Genomic DNA, 13,752 nt, shown 5'->3' with positions numbered 1-13,752 from the left:
TCTCCATGTGCCTGTCCAACAGTCACTTAAAAGTTTCTAAAGTATCTGACTCCACTACCACTGCCGGCAGCGCACTCAATACACCCACCACTCTCTGTGTAAAGAACTACCTCTGACATCTCCCGTATACTTTCCTCCCATCACCTTAAAATTATGCCCCATCGTAAAAGTTATTTCCACCCTGGGAAGAAGTCTCTGACTATCCACTTTATCTATGCCTCATCATCTTGTAAAACTCTATCAAGTCACCTCTCATTCTTCTTCACTCCAATGATAAAAGCTCCTTCAATCTTTCCTCATAAGAGCTGCCCTCCAGTCCAGGCAACATCCTGGTAAATCTCGTCTGCACCCTCTCTAAAGCTTCCACATCTTTCCTATAATGAAGTGATCAGAACTGAACACAATATTCCAAGTGTGGTCTAACCAGAGTTTTATAGAGCTGCAGCATAACCTCACGGCTCTTAAACTCAATTCCCCTCCCAATGAAAGCCAACACATCATATGCCTCCTTTACAACCTTATCAACTTTGAGGGATCTATAGATGTGGACCCAATGGTCCTTCTGTTCCTCCACACTGCCAAGAATCCTGCCATTAACCCTGTATTCTGTATTCAAATTTGACCTTCCAAAATGAATTACTTCAACTTTTTCACATCGAACTCCACCTGCCACTTCTTTTCCCAGCTCTGCATCCTGTCAATGTCCCGTTGCAACCTACAACAGCCCTCCACACTCTCCACAACTCCACCAACATTTGTATCATCAGCAAACATACTAACCCAACCTTCTACTTCCTCATCAAGTCATTTATAAAGATCACAAAGAGCAGAGTTCACAGAACAGATCCCTGCGGAACACCACTGATCAACGAGCTCTAGGCTGAATACTTTCCATCTAAAGCCAGCCTCTGTCTTCTATTGGACAGCCAACTCTGTTTCCAGACAGCCAAATTTCCCTGAATCCCATGCCTCCTTACTTTCTGAATGAGTCCACCATGTGGAACCTAATCAAATGTCTTGCTAAAATCCATATACACCGCATCCACTGCTCTACTTTCATCAATGTGTTTTGTCACATCCTCAAAGAATTCAATAAGGCTTGTGAGGCATGGCCTGCCCCTCACAAAGCCATGCTGACTATTTCTAATCAAACTGCGCTTTGCCAAATAATCATTAACACTATCTCTCAGAACCCTCTCCAATAATTTGTCCACCACAGAAGAAAGACTGACTGGTCTGTAATTCCCAGGATTATCCCTATTCCCTTTCTTGAGCAAGGGAATGACATTTGCCACCCTCCAATCATCTGGTACTACTCCAGTGGACAGTGAGGATGCAAACATCATTGCCAAAGGGGCAGCAACGTTTACCCTTGCTTCCCATATTAACCTGGGGTATATCCGTCTGGCCCAGGGGACTTCCATGTCCTCATGTTTTTTAAAATTTCTAGCACATCATCCTTCCTAACATCAACCTGTTTGAGTATATCAGCCTGTTTCACCCTTTCCTCACAAACTACAAGGTCGTTCTCACTAGTGAATACTGAAGCAAAGTATTTATTAAAGACTTCCCCACCTCCTCCGACTTCACACACAACTTCCCTCGACTATCCCTGATTGGCCCTATCCTCACTCTGGCCATCCTCTAGTTCCTCACATAAGTATAGATCACCTTGGGGTTTTCCTTGATCCTACTAGCCAAGGTTTTCTCATACCCTCTTTCAGCTCTCCTAAGTCCACTTTTCAGTTCCTTCCTGGCTACCTTGTAACTCTCTAGAGCCCTGTCCGATCCTTGCTTCCTCATCCTTAATTAAGCTTCCTTCTTCCTCTTGACTAGGTGTTCCACATGTCTTGCCATCCAAGGTTCCTTCACCTTACCATGCTTTCCTTGCCTCAGTGGGACAAACCTATCCAGTACTTGGGGAAACTGCTCCCTAAACAACCTTGACATTTCTACCGTGCATTTCCCTCAAAACATCTGATCCCAACTGGTGCTCCGTAGTTCTTGCCTAAAAGCATTGTAATTCCCTCTCTCCAAATTGAATACTTTCCCATACTGTCTGCGCTGATCCGTCTCCATGAGTATAGTAAAGGTCAGGGAGTTGTGATCACTATCACTGAAATGCTCTCCCACCGAGCAATCTGACACCTGCCCTGGTTCGTTGCCAAGCACCAAATCCAATATGGCCTCTCCTCTGGACGACCTATCTACATATTGAGTCAGAAATTCTTCCTGGACACACTTGACAAAATCTGCTCCATCCAAACTATTTGCACTTAGGAGGTTCCAGTCTATATTAGGGAAGTTAAAGTCGCCCATGACAATGACCCTATTAATTCTGCACCTTGCCAAAATCTGCCTCCCAATCTGTTCCTCCCAATCTGTCCATTGACAAGCCGTGATGCCGGTGGATACTTAGCTGTTGTTCCTCCAAATATTTTTCCAGCTTCACTGTTACACCTCAGCTTTGAAGAAAAGGCACTGTATGTTAGAGATAGGTGATGTTGACTCAGCAGCCTCTCATGGAAAAGACTACCTGAAGAAACATTGGAATCATATCTAATAGCAACTTTCAAAAGGATGTTGGATAAATACTTGGACAGAAAATATTTGGAGCATAATGGTAATAAAACAGGGGAATGGATAGCTTTTTATAAGAACTAGCACACGCACAATAAACCGAATAATCGGATAAAAAATATGGCAAAGTGCAAAATAGATTGCCAATTCAAATTCACCATAACAAAAGCAAAATAATGTAGATTCTGGAAACCTGAAATAAAAACATCAACTGCTGGAAATACTCAAACAGTCAGGCAAATACGAAACACATCCATGTCTATTCACCCAATATATAACATGGAGAATTCCTTAACTCTGCTATCACTGCTGGATTAAAGGGATGCAAAGACCTGGTGGTTTTATTACTAGACTGTTAATCCAGAAACTCAGAGAATGTACTGGGAACCTAGTTTGGAATCTTACCTGGGCAGATAGTGAAATCTGATTGTAATAAATATCTAAAATCAAGGTGACAATGAAACCCTTGTCGATTACTGAAATAATTGTACCATCTACAAGATGTACTGCAGAAATGTGCCAAAGGTCCTTAAAAACATTTTCCAAACCCATGACTAATTCTGTCTAGAAGGACAAGGGCAGCAGATACATGGGAACAACACCAAATGCAAGTTCCCCTCCAAGCATAGAAATGTGGAAATATTTTGCCATTCCATAACTGTTGTTGGGTCAAAATCCTGGAACTTGCTCCTGAATGGCATTATGGGTCTACTTATAGTGTATGGACTGCAGCAGTTCAAATACACAGCTCACCATTGTCTTCTCAAGGACAATTTAGGAGACGCAGTAAACACTGGCCTGCCTGCAACAGCCACGTCCCATGTGAGAATATAATAAACACTTTGAAAAACTGTTATTCATTGATAGTTTGTTGTTATGCTAAAATAAAACCTTATTTTTACCACACGCCAAAAGAAGTGTCACAGACTGTTTAAGGTTCAAATAGCTGAAATTGCAAAGCACTTTAAATCATTTTGATCTTGTATAAATAAACATTAGGAAATTTGTAACTGAGATCATACAGCTAGAGCTGTTAATCTAGAGGAGGCTTGTGTTTCAGGAGAGATTTCCTGGGCTCTTGGGACAATAATACATAATGAGGCATTTTAAACAGCCCGTTATTGCACTCAGGAGCTCAATGGTTGCCTCTTGCACTTTTCTGGGTCAGCTCACCCAACTGAAGTTGGTATTCACCTCACTCGGGCAATGCTGATTCTGTACTTGGGGGAATTTACTCTCAAGGTGGGTGTGTTGATTCATGATATCCACAATCCCTGCTCCTGAACACAAGGATGAAAATCAATGTATTACTTGTTTTTAATCCACAATAAATGTTAAGATGAACTGCAAAAGTACGTTAGCACAAAATAGTCACGTGCACAAAAGATACTAGCTCTGGCATCAGTGGGAGGTCACCTAGGGGGTTAAAGAAAGTCGTAGAGCTGTACAGCATGGAATAGATTCTTCAGTTCAACTCATCCATGCCAACCAGATATCCTAAATAAATCTCATCCCATTTACCAGCATTTGGCCCATATCCCCTAAACCCTGCCTATTCATATACTCATCCAGATGCCTTTTAAATGTCGTAATTATTCCAGCTTGAACCATTTCCTCTGGCAGTTCATTTCATCCATGCACCACCCACTGTGTGCAAATGTTAGCCTTAGGTCCTTTCTAAATCTTACCTCTCACACATTAACCCTAAGTCCTCTAGTTTTGGACTCCCCCGGTCCAGGGAAATGACCTTGTCTATTTAACTTATTCATGCACCTCATAATTTCATAAACCTCTATAAGGTCACACCTCAGCATCTGCAGCCTTACAGCTCAAACCCTCCAATCCTGGCAATGTCCTTGCAAATCTTTTCTGAACCCTTTCAAGATTCACAACATCCTTCCTTACAAAATGTCAGGATTATGGGAAGTCAGTGCGCTCACTTCTATCTGTCAGGTGTTGATGAATCCAAATTTCCAAATGATTTGATATTGACTCAATGGTGGCAGGGCTTAAGTTTTCTGCAATACAAGGAACAATTGATGCATTGCAACATTTGAGCGACAGGTCTCAGCGCACTAATATTACCTGTTACAATCTGCATGGAATCTGGGGAGGTGACGTCGCAGTGGTTATGTCACTGAATTAATAACCCGGGGTTCTTGTGACACAGTGGATGTATCCATCTTTCTGGGTCAGAAGGGCTGGGTTCAAGTCCTACATGCCACAAGGGTGTGCCATAACATGTCTGAGCACGTTAATTAAAATAACTAGGAGCTGGGATTACAGGAAGAGGCTTGCTTCCTGAATCAATGCCCTTGGCTCTGCGCTCTTACACATGTTGACTGCATTTTCTGGCTTGTGTGCCTGATTCCGAACAATGAGTCTGCCTCTGCTGCTGAAATCCATTATCTGTTCAAACATTCTTTTAACATCTCTCTCAAAATCACTAAATCTCGCGAAATGATTCATTGATTTGTTCCCATGATATTAGTGCCTGTAGGAGGGACAAAGACTCAGGAGGCAGGCAAGATTCAGGCAAACGGAATATATTTATTCAAGCAGAAACCGGCTTATGCAGGGAGAGGGCCAAAGGATCTTTCCAGTATCAGGCTTCAGAAAATAGATCAATGACACACTCTTTGCTTTACAAAGGAATATAGCATTTTAATATGTTTTGTGTTACAGTAATCAAACACAATATAGTCATTGCCTTTCCCCCCTAATCTAAACACGGATTCCTGTGGTCACCTAATCAGAGATGGACACTTCTATGCAAAGTCCCCATAAACTTATGTTATTAGCTCGACATTGTAATCTCAAGGCTTTGGGATCTATGCATCCTATTCATTAGCTTTCCAACAGTTTAATGGCAACCCTCCTTTGGGTCTTTCTCAGGCTTGTTCATCTGTAAGGCCAGCTCAAATTCTATTATCCATTGTGCTTCAGTGCTTTTTTTAAAATCACACTCAGTTAGCTCTTCTATTTTCCCACTGTCCCATTCTGTAATGTAAAAATAAAATATCAGTTAACCTTAAAGCAATTAATTAAAATTAACTTCTGCTATAAAGTTAATTATAAGTATAATATTATACAACTACTTCTACTGTCAGCATTTTGTAATTTATGGGTTGTGATTAATCTATCTTTTTCAGGGCGTAACAGAAGAGGTATCCTAAGGCAAGTTAACCTTCACATCTAAGCTTAAATGGTTTTTAAGTTTTCTATTATATTCTGGGTATGCACTGAAACCAACTTCTATAATTAGCGCATTTTTAGCGAGAAACTATTTAAATATTGCTGGTAGCTTCAAAGAGGCAACTATTTACTACAAAATAAATTTAGCTGTTATCCTGGCAGCTGCTTAAGGACCTAATCTAGCACCTGATATTGCTCATTTACTGTGATAATCATCATTCATTAATAAAGCTGGTTTTGTCATTTATCTGTCCGAAGGCGTCCTTTTATCAGAATTGTCTTGGATGGGAACATAGAGTGTTCCTTTAATGACCTTCTGGCAGTTCTGTTCAAAGGTACCATTGTACCTCACCGTGTGAGCAGGCTGCTCAGATTTGCTTAGCTTCCATCTGTGAACTTGGAAGCAGGCATGGGCTGGTTAGTGTGTTCAGGTACAAGCCACCTAACATAGCTAGGTACAGGTCACTTCTACAGATCTCCCCTTTAGCCCTGGGCCAAATTATGGCTGCAGGGCCACTATTAATTCAAGCAGTCGAAACCAGAGTTCAAAAGTCCAAATGAAATTCCAAGAGTATTCTTCACTAAGTGATGTTGCATCTACGATCCTCTTTTCATCATTTGATGAGGTGGCCATTTCTTTTTGTTGTTTCACTAGTAGTCTGTTGGCATTTGGTGGTGGATAGTGGGGTCACCACTTTGTTACTTGGCTCTTCTGCAGTCATCTTCTTCATCATTGTGGTCACAATACATTTCACAAGACAAAAACAATGTAACATAAGAAGTGTTACAACAAGCATTGTTGTACCCTGTACAATGGATGTCCCAAGGGATCTCAGCCACGCTGTCACCCATCTCCTTAGGTTCAAAGAGGGAGGTTGTTTGAGTTTATTCATTTTTTTGGATATGGCTGGTCAGATCAGTAACTTCTTCTGAGTTATCGCGTATATGTACAGCACTCATTTCCGATGGGTGCACATGCTCTTCCTCTTCTGGCTAACATCATTTCGAGAGCAATTCATTCCTGCAAAATGTCATGGTCCATATGGCCACCATTTCTGCATTTATTTTGCTCAAAGCTCGTGAGGTGTCATTGGCCACTTGCTCTAAGACTTCAGCCAAAATAATAGATTCTCTGGTTAACTTGGCTGTACCACACCACGGTAAGAACATGGCGAAGAGAGTATCTGTCCCTGCATTAGAACGTTTATATCGTTTTAGTACCTCCTTCTGGAGAGATGACAAGTAACGCATGAATGGTACCACATAGCTCAAGTAACGTGACCCTGTCCAGGATTGGGGTAGCCAGGCACAGACCCTGCATCCACACACAAAAGTAGTGCCGTTGTACGGGATGAATAGGGTAAGAATTTTGGGTCACCAGTGTTGTTGGTATATTCCATTACTTGTGAAGTTCCCGAAAGACAGGAGGCTACGGCTGTCCTGCATGAGGGCAGATGCATTTAGGGATCCCTTGCTCAGGAAGAATGCATTGGTGGCTCCTGGGAGAAAGTATCGTGGAGGTGTTATAACTCTGGGTGCAGCTACTAATTCCCATGGGTGCTCCTTTTCAGTGGTTTACAACTCTCGTTAAGCAGATCAAGCCATGAAGTCTCCCCATCCCTGATGTGTTAGTCAAAGTGATCGAGGGGGAGGTTGTGTAGTTGGGTGAGTACTATCCTGTACAAATGGTCAGGTTATAACCTGCTGACTTCCACTGTGCCCTATTTCGATTAGTATTTATTGGTAGGATGCTTCTCTATCTCCTTGTTTTGAGCTATTCTGTCGTAATATCCATTCAGCTGATTCTGAAGCATTAAAGGGGATAGGTCGCATTGGTATCCCTCCCTTGGGGTGTTAGGGGACATGAGTGCAGACCCAGCAACTGGAAACATTATGTTCTCTAGCAGTCACATGTGATAAAAACATTAACATTCAAATTCCTCTTCTCCACTCGCCTATCAGCCTCCGATGGGATGAAAAGTAAGAGGAGGCCACAGATGATTAGCATTTTCATACTCACCTTAATTGCAGCAATGTTTGCAATTACAGACTTTACCGCGCAACCGCATCACACATTTTTACAAACAACATTACTCTGTTCCAGTTGTTGCCCTTGGGTTGAAGATCCCGTTCCTGTTTGTTGGTGTGCATAACTGAGGGTCCTTTAATACCTACAAGAGCAGGGGAGAGGGAGGGGGGGAGAGAGAGAGAGAGAGAGAGAGAGAGAAAGAATGAGAATACCGGTCTAGCAGGCTGGACAGTCCCACCCCATTAACCATTACATATTTGTAGCTGTGTAGAATTTCTCCACTTCCGAATTCCATTTTCATTAATTTGTGTGCTTCTGTTCCCTGTTAATATTATCAGAGGTCCATCCCACCAGTATGGGAGGGGGGGGGGGAAGGCTCCCCTGTTTGGGGTTATTTTTACCATGACCTTGATCCTGGAGCTGGCATTTCTGTTTGCCCTGGCTGACCCTTGGACTCCCAGTCCTTGACACGCTGCTGTTCTCGTGCCTGTCTGTGAAGTATGCGTAAATGCTGACAGAGGGATTTCATGGAATGCCAGACTTGTCCCTTGCTATTAGTCAGTTCTGCTCCCCGTTGTGATTAGGTCCTGGGATAGTGTCATTGCTTGTCCTGTCATGAGTTCAAAGGCCTTAGTCCAGTGGTCGTAGAGAACATTGCTCTCTTGGCCATCAGAATGGCTGCTAGGGAAAGGGTCCATTTAATCCATTCTCCTATTATTGTCTTGGTCAGAATATTTTCCAGTGTTTGATTCATCCTCTCCACCACCCCTGAGATCTGTGGATGGTAGTGGATATGATACCTTTGTGTTATTCTCAGTAATTGACATTCTCCCTTCAGGCACTTGACAGTAAAGTGGGTCCCTTGGGCTGAATCTATTTGTAGGGGGTCCACCCACCGAGGTATTATTTCTCCTGCCAGTGTGGTTAAAGTAGGGTCTTTTGTGGAAAAAGCATCTAGGCCCGAAACGTCAGCTTTTGTGCTCCTGAGATGCTGCTTGGCCTGCTGTGTTCATCCAGCTTCACACTTCGTCACCCACCTGATAAACTGGTCAACCATCACCAGGCAGAATTTCTTATTCTGTCTTTGTGGGAGTGGCCTTATGAAATCTATTTGAATGTCATCCCATAGCCCCCTCTGATGGGGCTAATGGCTCATTTTAATTTTAATTCCCTGACCTGGTTTGGTCTGTGCATATTCAGTGCATCTTTTGACAAAATTTGTCGCTTCCAATTCCTTTCCATCACCAGCAATTAGATATCAGCTATATCATTCTATTCCTCCCTACGTGTGCTAATCCATGGTTAACATTACATCATGTCTGCTGGCAGCATACGCGGGCTGCGACTTTGCCTTCCTTCCTTCAAATATCTTCTGCTCCTAATGCTGCCCCCTCTTTAATCCATCCCACTTTTTCTTCTGGACTAGCTGCTGCTTGTAAATTTAAAATGTTCCATTCATCAACTTTGGCTTCTAGAACATAGAACATTAAAGCACAGTACAGGCCCTTCGGCCCTCGATGTTGTGCCGACCTGTGATACCGTCTATCTCTCAGCTGCTAATCATTATCGTTTCCTGTTCTAGCATTGCTTTTGCTGCACCATCTGCATAACTATTCCCCGTCTGCTCTGGTGCTTGAATTTTCTGCGTGCTTTTACTTTAATTACTGCTTCTTCTTTTGGTCCAATAGCTGCAGCCACTAGGCCCTTGACTAGGTTCTCATGCTGGATTACTCTACCGCTCAAAATAACATAACCTCGTCTTGCCGATGCCGTCATGGACTACTCTGAAGACATAACTACAGTCTGTGTGGATGTTAACCTTTTGTCCTCATCCTGGCTGCAGTAAGTGCTTTTAGTTTAACTACGTAGGTGGAGTGACATCTTTCTACTCTCTCTCTCTCCTGCTAAAAGCTCCTCTTTCAAATTAACCACAGCCTGCCCTGCCTGGGCCTCACCATCGTAGTAATTCCACACCCCGCTTACAAACACGCATTTCACGCCAGGCCCCTCTAATATCTCTTCCTTTACTCAACCCTGTCTTTCTTTTCCGGCTCCATACAATCATGTCTCCCGACTTGTATCTCCAAATCTTTCACAGTCTCTAACTGCCTCTACAGCTTCAGGTCAGAGGGGTAGTGCCTTTTAGGTAGGTGTACATTTCCAGGTTTTTTCAGTCAGTTCTATATCTCATCTCCAGAACTCGGTTTTGGTGCTGGCAATCAGTTCTAAATTTATGGTAGGGATTCTCGGGGTCCCAATCCCACTCAATTGTAGAGACACAGAAACTCTTAAGGAAGCGTGCAGTCCTTCACCTTCTAAATTGAAACCATGTATCCTGATGAATCTTTGCTCCTCGCATGTTAATCATAGCTCCAAATTGTTCCAAGCACTCCATTCCTAATATACTACCTTCAGTATTTTTACAGAGATATATACAAGCATCGGACACACAATCTGCAATTTTTATTTCAATCTGCTGCCTGAGGGTGCCGGTCGAGTCCTGTCACGCACACCGTGTAACAACTGCTGCTAATTTCTTATTTCTACTTGGCTCTTCTCTGCTTTCATAGTCCATTTGAGTACTTTATTAATTTTGTGTTTATTTTTAATCCTCCAGCTCTCTATTCACAGATTACGTCACACAGCGACTTAATTTTTAAGAACGTATCCATCTACCTCATGTTTACCTTTTCTGATTTGTCTATCAGCTTTCTCACATTTTAGAATACATCAGAATTTTGTTCAAAGAGAACTGCATTCCCAAGATTCCAAATTTCCTATTATTTGCATACCTTCATGTCACAATACTTTCACAACGAGCAAATCTTATCATCCGGTGGTAAAGATTCACCCATGTGTTAAAACAGTTTTTGGAAGTTCATTTCTGGCTGGTAAATGAATTCCCAAGCGTGGCAATTTCTGAAATTAAAATTTACCCAAAGTCCAAACACAATACAGAGCCGATTCTAAAAGATAACTTTACCGAACTTTATAAACTAATCTTTTAAATCAACATTTCATTATAGACTTATGCTTTGAACAACCACTGAGAGTTTCTTAAACGGACGTCACATTAAACAAACATGTCCCATACACAGGGCAGGCACACCACACATTTAAATCAACACACATTCCCAAAATGCAAACTAACTTCAAAGCATCCTTACATCTCAAGTTCTCGAGAACAAAAACACAAAAATTGTACAAGACAATGTTTAGCCTTCAACAGTCATTGGTGCATTCAAACCAGACTACAAAGAGTTAACACCTCTCCAAGATTCAGTGAACTAGCAAAGCGTTGCTCTCTCTCTTTTTACGAACACAGCAGCTATTTCAGCATGTTTCTGCGTACCTTAAAAACAGTCTGCAGAATGGACCAATGAGGACCCCAGCCTGTTTTCCCACAATACTCCCCTGCCACACTCTCCCAACTGTGGCTACTTCAATTTTACTGTTTAATTATTTCTCAGTCTGTTGTCCTTTCCCTACCTTGCACTTCTCTTGTGCCAGAGATTCCTGAGGTTTTCTTTGCCTCCCCCCCCCCTTATTTTGCTTCTTTATCTCCCCTTATTTTGATTTTATTCTTGCCTTACTTGTTTCCCCTTCTTTCACTACTTTCTGTTATTTTATGTGTGGTAGCACCCGGTCTCACAACCCCGCTCGTACTTTAAGCATCTTAGTGCAAGGACTCGCAACCCATCTTTTCTGCTATTTTGCTTACCGGGACTCCAAACCCCTCTTCGTTGTTTTGTATTCTCGCATTATTTCACGCACGCTCATGCTGGAAGCCCACTTCTGCCAGATCCTGATGTTTTGTATTTGCTCCAATTTGAAAGTTCGTTGTATGCCCTGGCTTACAGAAGCTCCTCACCAAGTGCCACACGAACGAGAAAGGGAGGTAAATAAACATTCTCCCCCGCCACGTGGCCCAAGGTGTACCAGCTCCAGGCAGGGCATGTTCGCGCCGCCAATCTGTAGGAGCGTTTTTCCCGACATGGGACAAAGACTCAGGAGGCAGGCAGGATTCGGGCAAGTGGAAGATGTTTATTCAAGCAGAAACTGGCTTATGCTGGGAGAGGGTCAAAGAAAATATATCAATAACATACCCTTTGCTTAACAAAGAAATATAGCATTTTTATACATTTTGTGTTACAGTAATCAAATGCAACATATTCACTGACCCTCCCTCAGTACAAACACCACATCCTGTGGGTTACCTAATCAGTGATGGGTACTTCTCTGGACAGTCCCCAGTTCCCATGATCCTATGGTATTAATGAGACATTATAAGCTCTAGACTTCTGGATCTTCCTATGCATTCTGTTTATTCGCTTTCCAAAAGATTAATGGCTACTCTCCTTTGGGTCTTTCTCAGGCTTGTTTATTTGTAAGGCCAGCTCAAATTCTATTATCCATTATGTTTCAGTGCTGTCTTTCATCACACTCGGTTACTCCTTTCATTTTTCCATTGTCCCAATTCCATAATGTAATAATAAAAAGTCAGTTAATTTTAATTAATTGCTATAAGGTTAACTTCTGCTATAAAGTTAATTATAAATATAATATTATACAACTATTTCTACTGTCAGCATTTTGTAATTTATGGGTTGTGATTAATCTATCTTTTTCAGGGCATAAGAGAAGAGATATCCTAAGGCTCTTCTCATCTAAGCCTTCACATCTAAGCTTAAATGGTTTTTAAGATTTCTGTTATATTCTGGGTATGCATTGAAACCAACTTCTATAATGAGCGCATTTTTAGCTAGAAACTATTTAAATATTGCTGGTAGCTTCAAAGAGGCAACTATTTACTACAAAATAAATTTAGCTGTTATCCTTGCAGCTGCTTAAGGACCTAATGTAGCACCTGATGTTACTGTGACAATCATCCGTTCATTAATAAGGCTAGATTTGGACATTTATCTGTCCTAATGCATCCTTTTATCACAACTGTCTTGGATGGGAACTTACAGCTTTCTTTGACTGACTTTCTAGCAGGTCTGTTCAAAGGTACCATTGTACCTCACTGTGTGAGCAGGCTGCTATGTTTAGCTTAGCTTCTGTCTGTCAACTTGGAAGCAGGAATGGCTGGTTAGTGTGTTCAGGTACAAGTCACCTAACATAGCCAGGTACAGGTCACCCCTACAGTGTCCATTGCAGCAATTTAACTCCCAACTCATCTTGGCTATTGTGATTGTCATTAGTGCTATGATTGTTATATAAACAAACATGATCCCACATTTAATAAAATGTGAGGCTGGATGAACACAGCAGGCAAAGCAGCATCTCAGGAGCACAAAAGCTGACGTTTCGGGCCTAGACCCTTCATCAGAGAGGGGGATGGGGGGAGGGAACTGGAATAAATAGGGAGAGAGGGGGAGGCGGACCGAAGATGGAGAGTAAAGAAGATAGGTGGAGAGAGTGTAGGTGGGGAGGTAGGGAGGGGATAGGTCAGACCACGGAAGACGGACAGGTCAAGGAGGTGGGATGAGGTTAGTAGGTAGCGGGGGGTGCGGCTTGGGGTGGGAGGAAGGGATGGGTGAGAGGAAGAACCGGTTAGGGAGGCAGAGACAGGTTGGACTGGTTTTGGGATGCAGTGGGTGGGGGGGAAGAGCTGGGCTGGTTGTGTGGTGCAGTGGGGGGAGGGGACGAACTGGGCTGGTTGAGGGATGCAGTAGGGGAAGGGGAGATTTTGAAACTGGTGAAGTCCACATTGATACCATATGGCTGCAGGGTTCCCAGGCGGAATATGAGTTGCTGTTCCTGCAACCTTCGGGTGGCATCATTGTGGCAGTGCAGGAGGCCCATGATGGACATGTCATCAAGAGAATGGGAGGGGGAGTGGAAATGGTTTGCGACTGGGAGGTGCAGTTGTTGTTTGCGAACTGAGCGGAGGTGTTCTGCAAAGCGGTCCCCAAGCCTCCGCTTGGTTTCCCCAATGTAGAGGA

At 42.7% G+C, this 13,752-nt stretch overlaps 1 long non-coding RNA gene across 1 annotated transcript; it reads right to left on the bottom strand.

The window, feature by feature from the left end:
- Window positions 1–5,199: 5,199 nt before the first annotated feature.
- On the bottom strand, window positions 5,200–11,712 carry LOC125452047 (uncharacterized). The gene is made up of 3 exons (XR_007247445.2): window positions 11,526–11,712; window positions 7,870–7,946; window positions 5,200–5,580 (listed from the first exon to the last, which is right to left on the bottom strand). It is a non-coding gene; the product is annotated as an uncharacterized LOC125452047 (long non-coding RNA).
- Between the last annotated feature and the right edge of the window lie 2,040 nt (window positions 11,713–13,752).

Source organism: Stegostoma tigrinum, chromosome 5 (genome assembly GCF_030684315.1).
Source record: "Stegostoma tigrinum isolate sSteTig4 chromosome 5, sSteTig4.hap1, whole genome shotgun sequence".
Classification (NCBI taxonomy): domain Eukaryota; kingdom Metazoa; phylum Chordata; class Chondrichthyes; order Orectolobiformes; family Stegostomatidae; genus Stegostoma; species Stegostoma tigrinum.
Note: the sequence above shows the minus strand (reverse complement) of the source record. Positions and strands in the feature narration are given on the sequence as shown.